The following is a 22,491-nucleotide window of genomic DNA, read 5'->3' on the forward strand; positions in this document are numbered from 1 at the left end:
GAAGGGACAAGGACAATGGAGCAGCGAAGGTCACCCAGCTGTGAGGACTGACCACATAAAGCCCACAATGGACTGAACAGCAACTGGGCACAGGCCTCGTCCACACTCGGCTCCTCACAGCCTTCTCCAGTCCCAACCTGCAACAGACTCAGCACAGCAAACGTACAGATTCTGGAAGGTTTTCAAGTCTTTATTTCCTGTCTCAAATTTTAGGAATTGACTTATTTAATTAACCCATCAACCTCCCTCCCATGGGAAATATTTAAGAAAACAATTTTTTTTTTTTTTTAGACAGAGTTTCACTCTTGTTGCCCAGCCTGGAGTGCAGTGGTGTGATCTTGGCTCACTGCAAACTCAGCCTTCCAGTTACAAGCAATTCTCCTGCCTCAGCCTCCCAAGTAGCTGAGATTACAGGCACACACCACCACACCTGGGTAATTTTTGTATTTTTAATACAGACAGGGTTTCACCAGGTTGGCCAGACTGGTCTCGAACTCCTGAACTTGTGATCCACTGGCCTCAGCCTCCCAAAGTACTGGGATTACAGGTGTGAGCCACCGCACCCAGCCAAGAAAACAAATTTCTATTCAGATTCTTATTTTCAGTAGGGAAGTAAGAGGTTGCAGCTCAGTGCACCATGAAGTTGAGACAGAGATGGAGACATCCAGCCCCACCTCTCTGGAACAGGAAAGATGACTGGGGAGGAAACACAGGTCAGCATGGGAACAGGGGTCACGGGGGACATGGGGGTGGGCTGTCTCTCCACCTCCTCACATTATGCTAACAGGGATGCAGACACATTCAGATGCCTTTGTAGAAAGAGATGCCAGAGGCTCTTGAAGTCACAAAGGGGAGGCGTGAAGAAATCCTGCATCTCAGTCCCACGCAAGACAGCTGTCTCAGGCTACAGAAAACAATAGTCATGAACAAATTCAGGTCAGTCATGGTAAGTGATGACACTCTGAACAGCCCACCACACACTCGAAATGTCCCAATCAAAGAATCCCCATAACCCAGGCCTTTCCCCTTTGCCCCATCCCCACCCACTTCAGAACCCCAGGGTCTCACCTTTACAAGCCCTGAGAGACACATCAGAGCCCTGGGCACTGTCGCTGCCTGGGGTAGAACAAAAACAGAACCTGGTCAGAGCCCACAGGAGACGTGGGACAGGAGGAAGTATGGGGTGGGTGAGCTCCTCCACATCCCAGCCCCCAGCTTACACGCAGCCTGAGAGTGGCTCCCTCCTTTTCCACCTGTGGGAAGAAAATGTCCTGTGAGGGGCTGTGGAGGAGGCAGGGCCATGAGATCTTAGAGGAACCTCCTGGTCTTAAACCCAAGAGAAGTTTCCAGAACTATGACTTTAGACCCAGGGCAGGATCAGCAAACACAAGGAAAGCAGGTGTGGGTTCCGGACCAACTGCCCTCCTAAGGTCTGTCCTTAGCAGGAACCTTCCCGTGACTCATGAATGCTGGAATCAGGACCCCAAAACCACCACCATCAAGGTGACACATCCGTCCTTTGTTGTCACATGTGCTGCACAAAAGAGTAACGGCTGGCACACAGGGCCCCAGGCTGGGATGGCCCATGTGTGGATGGTGCTTCCCAGTAATGAGGCAGGGAACACGTCTACCTGGGGCTTGAAACCCACAGTGGGACAAGAAAACCCAGACCCCACCCTTCACCCCTTCCCTACCTGAGCTCTTCCTCCTCCACGTCACAGCAGCGACCACAGCTCCAGTGACCACAACTGCTAAGACAGCCAGGCCAGCAACGATGCCCACAATGGGGCTGGTGGGCTGGGAAGATGGCACTGGGAAAGGAGGGGAAGGTGAGGTGCCCTGACCCCAGGCCTCAGCCCTGACCCTGCAGAAGGGCTCCAGGTCTCCTAAGAGACCCCTTATACCCCTCTTTACCCCATCTCAGGGTGAGGGGCTCCGGCAGCCCCTCGTGCTGCACATGGCACGTGTATCTCTGCCCTTCTCCAGAAGGCACCACCACAGCTGCCCACTTCTGGAAGGTTCCATCCCCTTGCTGGCCTGGTCTCCACAAGCTCAGTGTCCTGAGTTTGCTCCTCCCCATCCCGCTGCCAGGTCAGTGTGATCTCCGCAGGGTAGAAGAAGCCCAGGGCCCAGCATTTCAGGGTGGCCTTATGGTCAGAGACGGGGTGGTGGGTCACGTGTGCCTTTGGGGGCTCTGACGGGAAAAGTCAGAAAATTCAGGCACTTTGCATCTCTCATGGGACAGCCCAGCAGCACCCATGTGACCATCCTGAGAATGGACAGGACACCTGGGGTGGGGAAGGGAGCACAGAACCCAGACACCAGCCTGGATACAGGCACCTGGGACAATCTCCTATTCCTTGGAAAGTTCTAGTCTCTGAGGGCGGAACAGCGACTTCTGGTCCGTAACTGAGTGGAGGCCGAGGGACTGAGAAAAGCTGGAATCAGACCTTCAAACACATTTAGTGTGAGGCAGAGAACAAGGCCTGAGAGAAAAAGTCACAAAGCCCACGGCTGCTGCAGGGGTCAAAGGGGACCCCTGATCAGTATTCCAGGGACTGTCTTCCCCTCCATTTCCTCAGAGACGTCATCCCTTTATTGTCCTAGAGAGCAGAGGGGGCCCTCAGAGGAATCTCAGGAAAACTATGGCATTCTCTATTTCAGGGAGGGCGATATTCTAGCGCTGATCCCATTTTCCTCTCTTCCTAGTAGGAGGCCATCCCGGGAGACCTACAGGAGATGAGGAAGGTTCCCCACTGCCCCTGGTACCCAAGCGCTGCAGCGTCTATTTCCCGTTCTCCAGGTATCTGCGGAGCTACTCCAGGCGCTCGCCCTCCAGCTGTGCCCTGACAGGCTCTGCAAGTTCCTCTGCCTCCAACTTGCGCTGGGTGATCTGAGCCGCCGTGTCAGCGGCGGTCAAGGAGCGCAGGTCCTCGTTCAGGGTGATGTAATCTTTGCCATCGTAGGCGTGCTGGTGATACCCGCGAAGGAGGCGCCCATCGGGCCCCAGGTCGCAGCCATACATCATCTGGATGGTGTGAGACCCTGGCCCCGCCCCGGCGGTCAGCCCCCCCACACCGATCCCCGCCCCCGCCCCGACCAACCCGCAGGGATTTTGGCCTATGACTGCAGGACCTTTATGATGCTCAGGAATGTCCTGATGTCAGCGGAGATGAAGGGAATCCAGAGAGTCAAAAGTCAGAGGAAAGGGACATTTATCATAATTCTTTTTTTTTTTTTTTAAATAAACAAGAGTTTTGCTCTTGTTGCCTAGGCTGGAGTGCAATGGCGCGATCTTGGCTCACTGCAACCTCCTCCTCCTGGGTTCAAGCGATTCTCCAGCCTCAGCCTCCCAAGTAGCTGGAATTACAGGAGCCCACTACCGAAAAAAAAATGGCACCCAGCACACACACACACACACAAAAATATGTTTTTAGTAGAGACGGGGTTTCGCCATGTTGGCCAGGCTGGTCTCAAACTCCAACCTCAGATGACCCACCCACCTTGGCCTCCCAAAGTGCTAGGATTACAGTCGTGAGCCACCACCCCTGGCCCATAATTCTTATCATACATAATTTCTGGAAAAAAAAGAAAAATTTCTAGGGAACAAAAAAAAAATTCAAAATCATCAGAAAGTCTTCCATGCAGAAATGATTTCATTAATTTGATCCCTGTCATTCTTTCTTTTTTTTTCATGTATTATAATCTATGGAGATTTCTATCCTGTGGGTTATTTTTAAATTTTTGTTTGTTTGTTTTCAGACAGAGTGAGACCCTGTCTCAAACAAAAACAAAAACAAAAACAAAACCTTACAAACTGCAGTGCAGTGGCACAATCTTTGCTCCCTGCAGCCCTGACCTCCCTACCTGAAGCAATCCTTTAGCCTCAGCCTCCTGAGTAGCTGAAACTACAGGCACATGCCACCACACCCAACTAATTAAAAAAAATTTTTTTTTAGTAGAGACGAGGTGTCACTAAGGTTGCTCAGGCTGGTCTCAAACTCCTGGGTTCAAAGAATTTACCCACCTAGACTTCCCAAAATGCTGGGATTACAGGCCTGAGCCGTCGCACCCAGGCTCTATCCTGTGTTTTGATTCATCATCTCCTAAACCCTTTCCCAGCATCGATAGTCTACTAAACATGCCGTGATTAAATTATATCTCCATACCTTGATATAAACAAAAAATTATATAAGCAGTAAAGATAAATATGAAAAAGTAAAATTACTACCAAAGTTATTAAGAGGATAACCTAAAAATATTTGGGTAAGAAAATCTTTTCTTTTTGAGTCAGGATCTCATTCTGTCACTCAGACTAAAATGCAGTGACCCGATCACGATTCACTGCTGCCTCCACCTCCCAAGGCTCAGGTGATCATTCTGCCTCAGCCTCAGCCCCCTGAGTAGCTGGGACGACAGGCATGCAATGCCATGCCTGGCTCATTTTTGTGTTTTTAGCTGAGACGGGGTTTCACCAGGTTACCCAGGCTGGTCTTAAACTTCTGGGTTCAAATGATCCATCCGCTGTGGCCTCCCAAAGTGCTGGGATTACAGGCGTGAGCCACTGCGCACCACTTCTTTCTTTTTAGCAACACCTGATGGAATGGAAAATATTTCTTAAATGAGACACGAGTCTATCAAATTGAAAATGTTTAAACTTCAAATAACTTACATACGCATACAGTCTTTCTTTGCTTAATGGTGAGATAGCTTCTGAGAAATGAGTCCTTAGGTGATTTTGTCATGTGTGGTCATCATAGAGTGTCCTTACGGGAACCTAGATGGTATAACCTACTTCACACCTAGGCTACATGATAAGCCCATTGCCTCTAGGCTGCAAACCTGTATAGCATGTTATTGTATGGAATACTGTAGCCAATTCTAACACAATGGTAAGTATTTGTGGATCTAAACATGTGTAAACAGAGAAAAGGTACAGTAAAAATGTGATTTAAAAAATATATTTTTAAGATGGGATATCTGTCTAGGACACTTACCATGAATGGAGCTTGCAGGACTGGAATTTGCCCTGGATGAGTGAGTGATGAGTGAATGTGAAGGCTAGGGCGTCACTGTACACTGCTTAGACTTTATAAACACTGTACACTTAGGTTACACTAAACTGATTTTAACAATCATTTTCTTTCTTTAATAATAAATTAGCTTATTAATTAATAATTAACTAACAATTTTATTAGTTATTAATAATAACTAATTAATAGTAAATTAGTTATCATAGCTTTCTGTAACCTTTTTAACTTTATAAACTTTTTTAACTTTTCTACTCTTTTGCAATAACACTTAGCTTAAAACATCAACACATTATACAGCTCTACAAAAATATTTTTCTTTATATTCCCATTCTAGAAGCTCATTCCTATTTAAATTCTTTTACCTTTTAATCTTTTTTGGTAAAAATAAAGACACACATTAGCCTAGGCTGACACAGGGTCAGGATCAACAATATCAACCATCTTCAGCCTTCACATCTTGTCCCACTGGAAGATTTTCAGGCATAATAACATGCATGGAGCCGCCATCTCCTATGATAACAATGCCTTCTTCTGGAATACCTCCTAAAGGGCCTGGCTGAGGCTCTTTTAAGTTCACTTTTTTTGATATGTAGAAGAAGCACACTCTAAAATAACAATAAAAAGTATAGTAAATACATAAAACATAGCATAGTCATTTATTATCATCATCAAGTATTATGTACTGTACATAACTGTATGTGCTAGACTTTTATAGGATTGGCAGTGCAGTAGGTTTGTTTACAGCAGCATCATCACAAACAGATGATTAATGCCTCATACTATGAGGTTGTGATGGCTTCAATGTCACTAGGTGATAGGAATTTTTCAGTTCCATTAAACTCTCATGGGACGACAGTCACATATGCAATTCATCATTGACCCAAACATCATTATACAATGCATGACTGTATAACACAGTGGGGTGTGTGTGTGTATTTTGTGTAAGATTAACACTGAAATTGAGGTTTCAACTAGGCATCAAGATAAAAACATATTAACTTTTCCTGTGAGGTGTCAAATTACTCTGTGCAGAATTTGAAATGCAAATGACCATTGGAGGCTTAGAGGTCTTCTGGTTCAAACCGTCAGAGAATAGCTCATTTTAAACTCATCCTCCCACTGTAAACAAGTATAAAAGTCAGAAAAAACATACAATGCAGTTGTGCAGCCACAAAACAGTAACCAGCCCAGGACTATCACCCTTCAGAGAATGGAAGTTCCTGAAAGGGAGATTCACATCCTCATCGGCTTTCTTTCCAAAAGCATTTGCCAAAATACAATGAAGAGAAGTGGAACCCAAGCAGAGAAAATCAGTCTCACCGGCAAAGGAAACAGAGATCAGAGTTCAGGCTTGGCACATTGACTGGGATTTAGGGGTAGGGTGCTGAGGGAGGGAGTTACAGACAAGAAACCCCCAAAATCTACACTCCTAAGCTGCATATGCTCCAGATGACACTCTAAGAAGCCCACCAGAGAACAGCTGCTTGGAGATTGCATGCTAAGTAGAACTGTCACAGGCTCCATAGCGTGAGGAGATGTTGGAATTTTAGCCCTGCAAAACCTGTGTTGAGACATCAGGATGGGGAAGCCGTGTAAGTGAGGACCCTGACCTTGGAGTAAGGACCACACTGAAATAGACTCACCCTAGCAAAGGCTAAAATCAAGAGTAAGCAGAATCAAAGTGCGTCTGATTTTTGCTAAAGGTGATTCTTTGATAATTACCTGACTGTCAAACTATTACCAGTCTTTGGAGGAAGATAACAAAACCCAGAGCCTCTAAAATCCATCATCTAGAATATGTGCCATGCCAAGCAGCAGAGAGAATGCAGCAACTAGAGAAGAAAAAATCAACAGAAGCCAACTCTGCTGATGATCTGGATATTGAAGTCAGCAAGCAAGGACATTCTTCAAAATATTTATGATTAATATGTTAAGGAAAATAGAGGAAAAGACGGGCAAACTATTTCAAAATTCCCAGAAAGATTAACTATAAGAAGAGAGAAAACACAAATGAACACTATGAGAAGGGACATTATAAAACTGTAGATTTTATTAAAACAAAAATAAGAGAAAGTTAGACACAACTTCATGGAAAGACCTTTTAAAATTTAGGTATAATGATATGAGTTCTTGAAAAAGACGGTTGAACAAAGCCAACAGAAAACTAAGTAGAAAATATAAATAGTCCTATATCCATTAAGAAATTGAATTCTAAATACATTCCTTCCCACCAGAAAAACCCCATGCCCAGATTTCTTCACCTGTCAATTCTTTCAAAAACTTTTAAAAAGGCATATCAGTCTTATACAGTCTTCCCCTGGTACTTTTTGGGATGGGTTCTAGGGCCCCTCTGGATACCAAAATCCATGGATGCTCAGGTCCCGTATATAAAATAGCCTAGTATTTGCCTATTACCTATGCACATCCTCCCATATACTTTAAATCATCTCTAGATTACTTATAATTCCTAATACAATGTAAATGATTTGTAAATAGCTGTTATACTGTATTGCTTAGGAAATAATGACAACAAAAATATCTGTACATTTTCGGTACAGACGTAACCACTGTAGGTAGTCCTAACTACAGAGTATACATCAGCAGCAACGTAACATTTTCAATTCTCAGGTAGTTGAATTCACAGATGTGGAACCCACAGACATGAAAGGCAGACTGTGTGATATGGTTTGGCTGTTTGCCCACCCAAATCTCATCTTGAACTGTAGTTATCATAATCCCCACATGTTGTTGGAGGGACTCGATGGGAGATAATTTAATCATGGGGGTGGTTCCCCTCATGCAGTTCTCGTGATAGTGAGTGTGTTCTCACAAGTTCTCATGGTTTTATAAGGGGCTTTTTCTGCTTCTGTTTGGCACTTCTTCTTGTTGCTGCCATGTAAGGAAAGATGTGTTTGCTTCCCCTTCTGCCATGATTATAAGTTTCCTGAGGCCTCCCCAGTCATGCTGAACTCTGAGTCAATTAAACCTCTTTCCTTTTAAATTACCCAGTCTTTAGTATGTCTTTATTAGCAGTATGAGAACGGATTAACACACTGTCTTATATTTTTTAGATAATAAAGAAAGAGGCTGGGCACGGTGGCTCACGCCTGTAATCCCAGCACTTTGGGAGGCCGAGGCGGGTGGATCATGAGGTCAGGAGATCGAGACCATCCTGGCAAAACACGGTGAAACCCCATCTCCACTAAAAAATACAAAAGAATTAGCCGGACGTGGTGGCGGGTGCCTGTGGTCCCAGCTACTCGGGAGGCTGAGGCAGGAGAATGGTGTGAACCTGGGAGGTGGAGCTTGCAGTGAGCCGAGATCGTGCCACTGCACTCCAGCCTGGGCGACAGAGCCAGACTCTGTCTCAAAATAAATAAATAAATAAATAAATAATAATAATAAAGAAAGAGTAAACACCTTCCAACTAATTTTATGAGGCAATATAACTCAGACAAGGACCTAAACATGGCAATTACATTACAAGAAAAATAAACTCATCATCAAAATGAACTGATGAAGATAGCCAACAAAATTCCAATTAAAATATTAGTAAATAGAACTAAGTAATATATGAAATGGATAACACATAATGACCAAATGGGATTTATAAGAGAAATACATGGTAGATTTAACTTCAAAATGTCAGAATAATCTACCCCAAGAATACAGAAAAGTAGGACAACATGTGGTTATGTCAATAGATACAGGAAAACCATTTGATAAAGTTCAATAGGCATTCATAATAAAAACTAAATAAACTAGACATAAAAGAGAACTTCCTTAACAGAATAAAGTTATTTACAACAAAGAAATACAAAGAAGTACCTAAATCTAAAGTCATAATTAACGAAGAAATATTAAACACTCCTCTGAGTTGGGGACAAGAGAAGGATGTCCACTATCATCACTTTTATTTAACATTGCACTGTGTGTCCAACAGCAAAAATAAATTAGATTAGATAAGATATATGACTGTCTTCTTCAAGGAAAACATTATTGTGTATAAAGAAAATTTAAGAAGCTCTATGAACAGACTATTAAAAATAAGTGAATTTGGCAAGGCCATTATAAAGGAAAAAGTAACATTTCTATACGTGAGTAATAAACAGTGAGAAAAACTGACATTCTTTAAATAGCACTATGTACAATACCACAAAGAAACAGAAATTATAGAAATAAATATAAAAGTTATACAAAATCTCATCACTCAAAATTACAAAACATTGCTGAGACAAATTAAGTGGATAGTTATTTCATATATATGAGGAAGATAATATTGCTAAGATACCGTTTATCCACAAAGTGATCCATGGAGTCAATGCAATTGTAATAAAAATCCCAACAGCTTTTTTTGTGGGAATCGACGTGCTCCTTCTAAAATGTACACAAAAATGTGAGGAGCTTAAAATAGCCAGAACAATATTGGAAGAGAACACAATTGGAGGACTTAAACTATCAGATATCAATAGATATTTGAAAGCCACAGTGATTAGAAGAGTGAAGTATTTGTTCAGGGACAGACAAACAGAAAAATATTATTAAAATAGAGCCCTCTCTATTTTCTTCTAGGAGTTTTATAATTTAGCCCTTACATGTAGGTCTCTAATCCATTTTGTGTTGATTTATACATATGCTGTGAGGTAGGGTTTCAACTTCTTTCTTCTTTTTCTTTTGCAGAGACAGTGTCTGTGTCACTCAGGCTAGAGTGCAGTGGTGCACTCAGAGCTCATGGTAACCTTGAACTCCTGAGTCCAAGCAATTCTCCTGTCTCAGCCTCTCAAAATCCTGAGATTGCAGGTGGAGTCACCACTTCCGGCCCCTCAACTTCATCCTCTAGAATGTGGACATCCAGGTGTCCCAGCTCCATTAGATGAAGAGTGTATACTTTAACACATTGAGCTGTCTTAACACCTTTACTGAGGTTCTTTGCATATATCTCTTTATGTGTCTCTGAGCTGTTGTCTAGTGCCCTTTCATTTTAATCTGAATGACTCACATTAGTATTTCTTATAGGAAAAATCTACTGGCAATGGAATCTCTCAGTTAGTTGTTAATTAACTGGAAACATCTCAATTTTTCCTTCATTTATTTTAACTTATTAATTGTGATAAAATGCACATAACATAAAATTTACCATCTTAACCATTTGTAGTGGTAGTGTTCAGTAGTGCTAAGAACATTCACACTGTTTTGCAAACCAATCTCCAGAACTCCTTTCATCTTGCAGAACTGCATATTTTCATTTTTGAAGAATAAGTTTTCTGGATATAGAACTTTTGGTTAACAGCTTTATTTTTGTAGCACTTTAAACATGTCATACCACTCTGACTTTCCTCAGTGTTTACTGGTATGAAATTGGCTGTTAATCTCAATGAGGATCCCTTGTACATGATGCATTATTTGTTACTTGCTGCTATCCAAGTTCTCTCTGCTTCTATTTCAACAGTTTTGTTATAATGTTTCTTGGTTTGGAGGTCTTTGAGTTTATTCTGCTTGGAGTTCATTGAAGTTTTTGAATGTGTAGATTCACAGATTTTTATCAACTTTGGCAGGGTTTCACCTGTTATGTTACCCTATATTTTTACTGTCTCTTTCTATCTCTCCTCTACTTTGGGGACCCCCATTATGCATCTGTCAGTCCACTTGATGCTGTACAGAGGTGTCATAGCCTCTGATCATTTCCCTTTTTTTTCTGCCTGCTCTTCAGATTGCATAATCTTAATTGGCCTATCTTCAATTTGCTGGTTCTTCTGCCTGCTAAACTCTGCATATATTAGTCAGCATGATGGTGTCCCACAAGTCCCTTAGGCTCTGTTCACTATTTTTTGTTCCTTTTTTTCATTTGTATTCCTCACAGTCTACGATTTAGGATGACTTGGCTTCAAGTTTGCTGATTCTTTCTTCTACCTATTCAAGTCTGCTATTGAACATCTCTAATGTCTCTAATGAATATTTTTTCAGTAATTATACTTTTCCCTTCTAGAATTGCTGTTTCCTTATTATATTTTTAATGAGTCTTTATTTAGTGAGATATTGTTCTTCTGGTTCCCTTACATATATATGCACACATATATATATAGAGAGAGAGAGTCCATGGTCTTTTTTATCTATTTGAGCATATTTAAACTATTGGTTTAAAGTCTTTGTCTAGTAAGTCCAATGACTTGGCTTCCTTAGGGATAGGTTCTGCTGATGTATTTTTTTCTGTGAATGGGCCACTTGCTTAAACTTCTAAATACCTCAAGAATTTTTGTTGAAAACTGAACACTTTGAATACAACAATCTAGTAACTCCGGATACCATATTCTTTCCACTCCCCAGAGTTTCTTGTTGCCAGTTGTGTATGGAGTTGTTTCTTAGTGACTTTTCTAAACTATTTTTTAAGCTTGATCTTTGTCATGTGTAGTCACTGAAATCTATTCTGTTAGCTTCATGGTCAGCTAATGATTTGACAGAGGTTTCCTTAAACAGCTGGAGCCAACAGATAAATAAATAACGCCCTTCCAGGCTTTGCAGAATGGACTGAGTTGAAACACATCTTCAACACTTAACCAGGCAGTTTAGATGTCCACCTTAACCTTCACTGGCTGCTTACTTGGAGGCTAAAGATTACCAGAGGTAAAAGCCTAAGGTCATCTCAGGTCTTTTTAAAGAGTGTGTTTAGCCCTGGCCATGTATGTGGCATTCTGATTTCCTCAGTATATGCAGGATATTTTGAAAGCCATATTGCCTTATGTATCTCCATCTCCAGCCTCTACCTTCCTAGGCTTTTCAGTCTGTCTGCTGTTAACCCATCCGTCATTCCATGCCTCAGGCATCTGTGACTAGTATTTGCCTTTAAATGCTTCTGACAAACATTGCTGTGGAGACCACTCCAATCTTAATAAAGTTCCAAGAGGAGTAAAGCAAAGACCAGCCTCTAAGCTGATCTTTTTGGGGGCTATCATACATGTCAAAGGACACAAACACAATTCTTTAAAAAGAAAGTTCATTTTGCCTTTTCTGGCATCAGGAAACTACACCAGGAATGTGGGCCACCGTCCCCAAGGCTGCCTCATAGCTGAGGATGTGGGGGTGGGAGTGAGTAGGTGGCTAAGGACTAGTGGCACATGCTCTCCTACCAAAATCTAGAGCTGCTTTTTCATTAAGCACTACTTTGGTTGTTGTAAAAAAAAAAATTCATAGACTCCAGAGTACAGAAAAACTTAATTTTAATAGTTTTTTCCAGGTTAATAGTTGCTTTAGATGGGGAGTGTGTTGTTGGAGTTCTCTACCATTTTTGGTGAAGGCATTACAGTTGTCTTTTAATAAGATTTAAAAATTATGAAGAAATCTTATGTATCTACCCACATGCTTACCATTTCTGGTGCTCTTCATTACATATTTGCATTTGGTATCATTTTCTTTTTGCCTGAAGTACTGAAACACTTATTACAGTTCATGTCTGCTGGTTATGTATTTTTTCACTCCCTATAAGTCTAAAATCCCTTTATTTTTTGATAGATATCTTTACAGTCTGTTAAGTAGCTTGATGTAATCATTACACATGGTATACATATATCAGTACATCACACAGTACCTCATGAATGTATTATTATATGTCAATTAAAATTATACATTATATATGTTTTTAAAAGGTTTTTTTTCTGGAAATAGAATCTAGTTTGACAGCAGTTTCCTTTCAGAACTTTAGAGATGTTGGTCATCTGTCTCCTCATTTGCATTGTTTCCAATGAAATAACTGCTGTCATCTTTATTATTCTTCTTATGTTTTGTGTTTTGTTTTTTTTTTGTTTTGTTTTTGCTTTCTGCTTTTTCAATTTTCTCTCCTTCTCTGGTTTTGAACAAATACATGTTACTATCACCCACAACTATAAAGTGAACTTAAGAAACAATCTATAGGGAGAGTTTGTTGATGATTGGTTAGAAATTTTCAGAAACAGTTGTTTATTCCTTGTTTTACAAAGGCTAATTTCCTTAGAATATTATTGTATTGAAGAATGTCATAAATCATTTTATTTGTCACCTGGACCTGGTTCCCAGATAGGTAGTCGAGCATTATTCTGGATGATTTTTTTAGGATGTTTCTTGGATATGATTAACATATAAATTGCTATACTTTGAGTAAAGTAGATTGACCTCTATAATGTGGACAGGCTTCATTCAATTCATTGAAGGTGTAAATTGAATGAAACACTGACCTTCCCCAAGCAAGATGGAATTCTGTCCTGGGATTTGAACTGCAGTATCAGTCACCTGACCCATAAAGAGCTGGTTGGTTTGTGTACAGCATTTGCAAGATGAATGGACAACACCCTGTTTGGAAGTCTACCCCTTTGATCAAAGAAGATAAAAACAGAACAGCTCTTGTGGGCTGAATTGCAGGGTGTTTTCTTAGCAGTGACGGAAGAATTGAACAATGATAAAAGCTCCTATGTTTTAGCTTTTACTGACTTATGGGCAGTGACTGATGGCTTGGCCACATAGTTAATTAAGAGAGCAATGGAAAATTGGCCTGTGAAAAGAATGCCCATCTGAGACACAGTCCTATGGAAATCATTATGGTAATTTGAGGGGTGCATTAACATAAGACATGTTGATGCCTGATATAGATTGGATGTTGTTCCCACCCAAATCTCATGTCAAGATGTAATTCCCAGTGTTGGAGTTGGGGTCTGGTGGGAGGTGACTCAGTCATGGGGTGGTTTCTCATTAATGGTTTAGTACCATCCCCTCAGTGCTGTTCAATACCCATCAGAATAACTCCCTTCCAGGTTTGGAAGGTGATTGAAATCAACAAGCATTTATCTCTAAGTGCTTGCCAGGTGCACCTGTAATTCCAGCTATGAGAGTGTCTGAGGCAGAAAGATATCTTGAGTACAGGCATTTGGGTTTAGCTTGAGAAATATTTGAGTCTAGCCTGGGAAACATATCAAGACCATATCTCAAAAAAAATTTACATTTGCTTGTGAAGATCACCGGGGTCTACGAAATAAGTAGACACTGGGGCTGTAGCAATGCAGAGATGGGCTGAATCAAGACATATTCCTCTTGCATCCCCCACCTCACAGGCACAAAATACTCATTAGAACTGTTCTTTTTAACAAGACTGGGCGCAGTGGCTCACGCCTGTAATCCCAGCACTTTGGGAGGCCAAGGTGGGTAGATCACCTGAGGTCAGGAGTTTGAGACCAGCCTGGCCAACACGGCGAAACCCTGTCTCAACTAAAACTACATCAATTAGCCAGGCATGGTGGTGCATGCCTGTAATTCCAGCTACTCAGGAAACTGAGGCAGGACAATCGCTTGAACCTGGGAGGCAGAAGCCACAGTGAGCCGAGATGGCGCCACTATACTGCACCCTGGGTGACAGAGCAAGACTCTGTCTCAAAAGAAGGAAAAAAAACAGAAGTATTCTCTTTAACAAGAAAAGAGACAGAGACAAACAGAGACAAAAAAAAAAAAAAGTGAATGGGAGGTATTGTCACCATGTGGACCACTGAGCCACATTACACCAGGAAACACATTTGCCCACAATGTCCAACAATGGCCAGAGAAATTTCTTCCTCAGAAGAAGAGTTTCAGAGAGAATTAAAATAGTCATTTGAAACATTGAGTGTATAAATCAGGAGTGGGGAGACATAAACATGAAGGGCGGGCTTATACACCTTCATGAGTGTGCTCGCACTTGACATGAGTGTGGACAAAGGAGTGTCCCCACTACAGAGTGTCCTCTTTTTCCCTGCTGGATCAGGGAAAGGTGCTGGTGTGACTCTACATACAATCCTTCCCTAAAAAATAATAAATAAATAAATAAATAAATAAAAACAATCCTTCCCAAGGCCAGAAGACACTAGAATGATGACTATACTTTACCTCAACTTACTTTTCTCATACCTGATGCAGTGGTCTCAGGACTAGGAATAAAAATAAAAGTCCAGACACAGGAATTATTCCTAAGCAAGAAACCATTAACATATTTAAAAACCATGATGCAAGACTTCCTAAGGGCCTGGAGTAGATGTGCCTTCACTGCATCTGGCGAAGTTGGAGCTAACATTGAATGCAGCTGTATTGCCTGGAAGCCAGATAGCCAACCAGTTCTCTGCCTGCATAACCCTAACCTCTATGAACTGGAATGGACTGATGGGAGACACTCGCTGTTACTAGCATGGTGTGGCTCCCTGCAGGCTAGGCCAGCACAGCAGGAAAACCTAATGTCCCTTCCAAAATGAGAAATATTTGGTATAAATGCAGAAGAGGAAGAATAGTAACTGAGGTGAAATGAATGAATACATGGGTTATATAATGAGGAAAATCCAATATAACATGAACTCCTCAAAAGAGGTATAAACGAATGATGATATTGTCTTTTATCTCATTTTTACCAGATGTCTGAAAGGTTGCAGCCATATGTTGCTGAGACCATTGCTATTTTTGGACTGCAATGGGCGAATTAATAATGACTAAACAGGACTCTGGTAATGCGCCAGTATCTTTTTACTGTTATGATTCTTCTGCTATCGGAGATCTGTGTTTGGGCAAGCAAAGGGGCTCACATTTATAATTTCGCCACTTTGAGAGGCCATGGTGGGAAGATTGCTTTTGAGGCCAAGAGTTGCAGAACAGCCTGGGGCACATAATGAGACTGCATTTCTACAAAATACTTAAAAATTAGTCAGGCATGGTGGTGTGCACCTATAGCGCCAGCTGCTCAGCAGACTGAGGCGGAAGGATCACTTGAGTCCAAGAATTTGAGGTTACGGTGAGCTATGATTGTGCCACTGCATTCTACCCTGGGCAACAGAGCAAGACATTGTCTCTAAAATAAAATAATAAATAAATAAATAGAAATCATAAGAAGAAATAATGTGGTTAAAGACCAGGAAGTGATCTGTGGTCCAATAAATGTATTTGGACCCCTAGTCCCTGATAGGCAGGTCCTAAAACCCTTGCAGTCCCTCAGTGATAAGCATGACTTTAATATGGCAATGAGATGACTATGGGGTGAGGGGCTCCTAGATAGCTTCAGGATGGAGGCTGCTGGCCAGAAACACCAGCTGTGATTACAGGATTGGAACTTTCACTGCCATCCCCATCCTCTGGGGAAGAAAAGAGGGCTGGAAGTTGAGCTCACTCATCAATGGCCAATGATTTAATCAATCTTGCCTACACAGTGAAATTTCCATAGACACCTCTAGACAGTGGGTTTTGGAGAGCTTCCCAATTGGTGAGCACATCCGCATGTCCACGTGCTGGGAGGACGGTGCACCCCATCTCCATAGAGACAGACACTTCTGTGCTTATCTCTTTCTATAAGGCAGAAACCCTTGTTTCTAGGAGGGACCTAGGGTGGACTGTGGATTCTTTCTCTGGGGCAAATAAAAATGTAGAATCAGAAAATTCAGGCACTTTGCACTCCTCATGGGACACTCCAGCAGCACTCATGTGACCATCCTGAGAATGGACAGGACACCTGAGGTGGGGAAGGGAGCACAGAACTCAGACACCAGCCTGGACACAGGCACCTGGATAATCTCCTATTCCTTGGAAAGTTCTAGTCTCTGAGGGAGGAACAGTGACTTCTGGTCGTGACCTGAGTGGAGACCGAGGGACTCAGAAGAACTGGAATCAGACCCCCACACACACTGAGTGTGAGGCAGAGAACAAGGCCTGAGAGAAAAAGTCACAGTGCCCAAGACTGCTGCAGGAGTCAAAGGGCACTGCGGATCAGTATTCCAGGGATTTGCTCCAGATTAATCTGAGTCATGGAAAAACTGCCTTTCTTTTGTTTCTAAACAAATATCTGCAAAGACAAAAGACCACATAAATCCCCAGGTGCACAACTTTTTCAGATTTAAAGAAAAAACAACCCCTGTCTTTACACCTCCATTCCCAGGACAAGCTCACTCTGTGGCATCAAGCTGCCTGGGTGAGCTCTCTTCTAGAAGAGTCCAGGGGGACAGGCAAGGAGTGGGAGGCAGGAAGTCCAGTTCAGGGAGGGGGATTCTGGGATGAAAAGTGAAGGGAGAGGGACTGAGCCCATGCCCAGGGTTTTTCCCTGGTTTCTCAGACAGCTCCGGGGCCAAGATTCAGGGAGACATTAAGACAGAGCGTTTGATATAAAAGAAGCGGGGTAAGAGCCAACTCCCAGGGGCCGGGGTTTGGCTCTCTGGGCTTCAGACCCCGACGGCGGTGTCTGGGGTGGGGCGTCTCAGCTTTGGGGTTTCCCGAGCTCCGCTCTCTCTCTTCCGCCTTTCCCAACCTGTGTCAGGTCCTTTTACCTGGATACTCATGATGCTGCCCCAGTTCTCACTTCCATTGGGTGCCGGGTTCCTGGATCAGCCAATCAGCGTCGCCGCGGTTCCTGGTTCTAAAGTCCTCGCCCGCCCACCGGGACTCAGATTCTCCCCAGACGCCAAAGATGCGGGTCGTGGCGCCCCGAACCCTCCTCCTGCTGTTCTCGGGAGCCGTGGCCCTGATCCAGACCTGGGCAGGTGAGTGCGGAGTCAGGAGGGAAACGGCCTCTGCGGGAAGGAGCGAGGGGCCCGCCCGGAGGGGTAAATCTGCACATATATTTAATTACAGATTACAGTTACAATCAAGACAGAAATGATCTCATTTTTACATTTTTACACAAATGATTCTCCATCAAGAGATGGAGATACAAGAGATCAAGGCAGAGAGGGGGCCTTGTGCTGTAGCTGCCACAAAACAGCATTTGGCCTGAGGCTGTTAATAAAGCTATTGCCTTTAGAATAGGGAGGGACTCTACACTGATCATTCATTCAACTGACCTTTGTTGTCTGACATAGGACAGAGTGGTTCTGCAGCTGGGGAGCATAAATGAAGTAAAATCAGAAAAATCTTTGGCCTTGTGGAGCACGTGTTCCAGTGGGAAGAGGCGGACGATAGATACACTATAAGCAGATTAAGGAAGGAAAGTGCTAGAAGGTAACAAGTGTTGTGGGGCAGGTGATCCCCGTAAGTTTTATGGCAGGGTTGGAATGTTTCTGGGGGGAGGTGAGTTTACCTTGGGACAGACATCTTCCAGGCTGGCCAGAGGGGCGTTATCTCGATGAAGCCAGCATGTCTCTGGTCGGGGAGGAGTTTGGAGTGTTTCTGGTTGGAGATGTAATTTGTGGCTTTTGGTCGTGCTGACCTTAGCAGTTAGGCTGATGCCCTTTGGATTTAGGCGGTTTTTTATTAAGGTAAACTTTAGAATGAGGGCCTTATCAGAAATGGTGATGCTCCTGCTCTGTCACAGAGTGTGTTACTTCTTCACATAAAACACTCCAGTGGCTCCATCTCAGTCTTGTGAAGCTTCTAGAATGTCAGGCACATGAGCATATGAGGGCGTACTTGGTTCATCATAGGCACTAATTTAATTTTTGTTGATTTAACCAATGAAATATGAGTGTATTAAAATTTAACTGCATCACCAAAAATTACAAAAATTAAAAGTTTTACCTGTAAAATTTTTACATTTTTTATTTGCCCCAGAGACAGAATCCACAGTCCACCCTAGGTCCCTCCTAGAAACAACCGCCCCTGCTGCTAAGCACAGATACCACTGCTCACACCTCTGAAACCCTGGTACTGGGCACTGGACCCTGAGGCTAGGACAGATGTCATTGCCGCACCTGGCAACTGGACATCACCACTGCCGCTCAGCCATCTTTACCAAAATGCATTCTGCACAGTCATGGCCTCATCCTGGGTCAGGGTCCCGCTGGTGATCATCTGACTAGTGGAGCCTAAGCTTCATGTCCGTGACCAGCTGCCGGGGTGACTGGAGCATTGTCCTGTTCCAGGAAGGGAGATGATTTCTGTCTCCTCTCAAGACTCTAAGTGTCATAAACCAAAAATAAACTTCAAAGACCCCAGACCCAACCCCAAACATCTTCTTAATGGACACCATCCTCACCCGGTGCACTCTAAATTTAACCGGAAAGATCGATCCAGGCCATGACGGCAAGGGGGCATTGAACATTCCTCGTTATGGTCACTTCCCTTTCGGAATTATTCTCTCTGAAGCCTGCCACCTGGAGGCATCATCGGCATGATAAACTTTGGTCTCCACAACCTCTTATCATAACCCAGACATTCCTTTCTATTGATAACAGCCAATTGCCAATCAGAACATTTTAAAATCTACCTAAAACTAGACGCTCCCCATCCCCAACCCTGATTCAAGTTGTGCTGTTTTTCTGAACCAAACCAATGTATATGTTAAATGTATTTGATGTCTTATATTTTCCTAAAATGTATAAAACCAACCTCCACCCCAACCACCTTGAGCACATGTTCTCAGGGTCTCCTGAGGGCTGTGTCATGGGCTGTGGTCACTCATATTTGGCTCAGAATAAATCTCTTCAAATATGTTACCGAGTTTGACTCTTTTTATCAGCAGTGTGGAATTCTGATGTAGTAAGAGGGTTCAAGTGCTGGAGTGTGAGGGGTGGGAAAAGAATGACAAATTTTACTTCTTGGAGCAGTGATCCAAGATGAGAACTTTATCTGGTACCTGGACAGTCAGAGTGGCTGAATGTACCAGGCACTAATAAATAACATCTTTCTACCCATTCCCTTGAGAGTATGATATTACGTGAGGCTTTTGTCTCTCCCCGTTCATACTCTAGATTATTAGAGTGGCATTGTGTGATGGTGAAAGGATTATTCAAACATCTTTCCTTGGCATTGTCTCTTACTAGGATTAAAACATCCAGGTTTATAAGATCTCAGAGGATCTGGGTGCACACTGATGTTTTCTATTAATATTTATATTTTCTTGTGTTTGGAAATATTTCTGGGGAGAGAATCTCTAACATTTATTAGTTTTTATGTAACTCCCTCAAAACATGCTTCCAAAGTTTTTTTTTTAAGCAGCCCTATTGTGTTTTCCAGTCATATTTGCTGTTCCATCACTGGTTATTCCTATATAACCTTTTTCTGTTTAATTTTTTGAGACGGAGTCTCGCTCTGTCGCCCAAGCTGGAGTGCAGTGGCGCAATCTCGGCTCACTGCAAGCTCCGCCTCCCGGGTTCACGCCATTCTCCTGCCTCAGCCTCTCCGAGTAGCTGGGACTACAGGCGCCCGCCACCACGCCCGGCTAATTTTTTGTATTTTTTAGTAGAGACGGGGTTTCACCGTGGTCTCGATCTCCTGACCTTGTGATCCTCCCGCCTCGGCCTCCCAAAGTGCTGGGATTACAGGCGTGAGCCACTGCACCCAGCCTGTTTAATTTTTTTGACCAACCATGTGCATTTCCAATTCTGTAAAAGTTTAACTTGGGTGTATGTGTGGTAATACGTAACACACCAAATCCTTTGCAAGATGAAATTGCCTTGCACATCAGATTGAACATTGTATACCAGAAAATCTAGAGAGATGCCAGTGAGCCAAGGATCAAATGACCTATTTCTAGCCAAGGCCATTTTCATGAAATCCTGGTCCTCTCTGGCACATGCCTCCTTACTATTGGCTATGGCTTTGTTCCAATTAAGAAGTCATAATCAAGTAACTAACTGGGCACCCAGCCCTGGCATAAGACACAGAACCTGCGAGACCACCCTGGGCTGCTGCCCAATTTCATCCCCCAGAAAGGGCCTCCATCCTAAGTCTTGTGATTATTATTCCTTTGTATTTTTATAGAGATTTCTACAATAAGTATATATATCCCCAAACCAAATATGACTGAGTTTTGCCAGTTTTTTAGCTTCCTGTACAATAAACTCATACTGCATTTGTTTCCATGTTGCACATTCTGTGCAGGCGTCATCTTTGGTGAGGGAGGCTGTCATCCATTCATTTTTAGACTGCTGAAGCTTTACATTTTATTGTTATACTACAGTTTTGCTGCTTTTCTATTCATGTATATGTGGTTGACTCCAGTTTTTGTCATAAACATTAGTGTGCGTGTCTCCTGGGCACAAAGGCAGGAAGATCCCCAGAATATATGATCAGGAGTGGGATGGTTGGATGATATGTTGCATGGACTTTACCCATACTAGAAAATAAAAATTTGATTTTTAAAGTGATTGTACCAACTTAAACTTTTACAATGAAACTTTTACATCAGTAGAAGAGCTGATGTTGATGATGTCTTCTGAAAACACTGGGTTAAAGGTGAGGAATTAAGTGTTAAAAGCCACTGTCTTGACTGCAGAATTACAACAGGTATTTTTTATCCAGACTCTGTTAATAACATCCTGCTCTTTACTGGTATCCCATATACACCCCTATACAGTGGCATTATACTTGTAACATAGATTCAGAAAATGCTTCCTTATAGCATTACCACATAGGGTTATTTTATATCTTAGGAATGTTTCTTTTTTTTGGAATGTTTCATAATAAAAAGGAAAAATGGACAGAGTGAGGGAGGATGGAAGGAAGGAAGGGAAGGATGGAGGGAGGATGAAAATAGAGAAGAAAGAGAGAGGGAGAGGGACAGAAGAAAAAAGAAAGGGAAGGAAAAGAAGCAACAAAGAGGAAAAGACAAACTGAAATCAAGAAAAGGATAGATGTAGAGGAACTGGAAACACCATGTATGCTAGTATTATCAAAATAGAAGGAAATAAAACACACATAGATAACCACTCTAGAATCTGGAAGACATAAAAGAGCTACATTAGTTATCTGTTGCTATGTAACAGACTTCCCCCAAGTTTAGTGACTTAAAACAACTTAAATGTAAAACAACTTAAAACTGGAGCCACTGCAGGTAGGAGAAGTTATATAAACAAAAGGATTTTACAATTTGGAATAAGTAAGAGGTCACCGGTGTGCAGATGGAAAGGATTTTGTTGGTCCAAGTCCTCCAAGAAGCAGATGCCACCATGGGAAGAAAGCTGCAGCATTTTATTAGGGGAGGCACCTGTAAGACAATGTGGGAAGGGAGCCAGGAAACTCTGGAAAAGGCAATAGACTGAGATGCAAGTGTGACCCCAAGTGATGGGCAGAAGGAGAGAAAGTGTTTTGGATGCATTCTAGAACACAGGTAATCTAAGAAGAGTTGATCAAGGCCGTGGAAGAGTCCTCCAGCCACCACTGGCCATCAAAGGAGTCCTCTGTGTCCCAGGAATGGTCCTGCTTTGGTTTCCCTAGTGTGACCCATCACCCATTGGGAACAGCCCAGGGGAAGTAGGGCCTCCGCACCAATGCTGCTGAGGATGTCAGAGCACAGGAACAAGGCCTTGGGAAATTACCTGGAAATGCGACTGAAATCTTCCTTCCTGAGGGGTCTGGGCTCTTGGAAATCAAACCCCCTCAGGTTGGATTGCTGGACTATTCTCCTCACACTTAGAATGGGACAAGGGGAACCAGGAGGCCCCCAAGGGGATCCCTGGGTTCCACACGAGCTCCTCCTACCCTCATTGTGTGACAGCAGCCATGCCTCCCCCTGGAGATCAGGATCTATTACCTGTGCCTGGAGAGGAGGGGACTCCTCTTC

The 22,491-nt window shown here is 42.8% G+C and overlaps 1 pseudogene across 1 annotated transcript; it reads right to left on the reverse strand.

Annotated features, from left to right (window-relative positions):
* Nucleotides 1-576: 576 nt before the first annotated feature.
* On the reverse strand, nucleotides 577-3,051 carry LOC100603563 (annotated as a pseudogene). Its single transcript, XR_001114899.2, has 6 exons — nucleotides 2,770-3,051; nucleotides 1,915-2,194; nucleotides 1,695-1,811; nucleotides 1,221-1,253; nucleotides 1,069-1,116; nucleotides 577-904 (listed from the first exon to the last, which is right to left on the reverse strand). The product of XR_001114899.2 is annotated as an HLA class I histocompatibility antigen, B-27 alpha chain-like (transcript).
* Nucleotides 3,052-22,491: the final 19,440 nt, after the last annotated feature.

Source organism: Nomascus leucogenys, chromosome 22a (genome assembly GCF_006542625.1).
Source record: "Nomascus leucogenys isolate Asia chromosome 22a, Asia_NLE_v1, whole genome shotgun sequence".
Taxonomy (NCBI): domain Eukaryota; kingdom Metazoa; phylum Chordata; class Mammalia; order Primates; family Hylobatidae; genus Nomascus; species Nomascus leucogenys.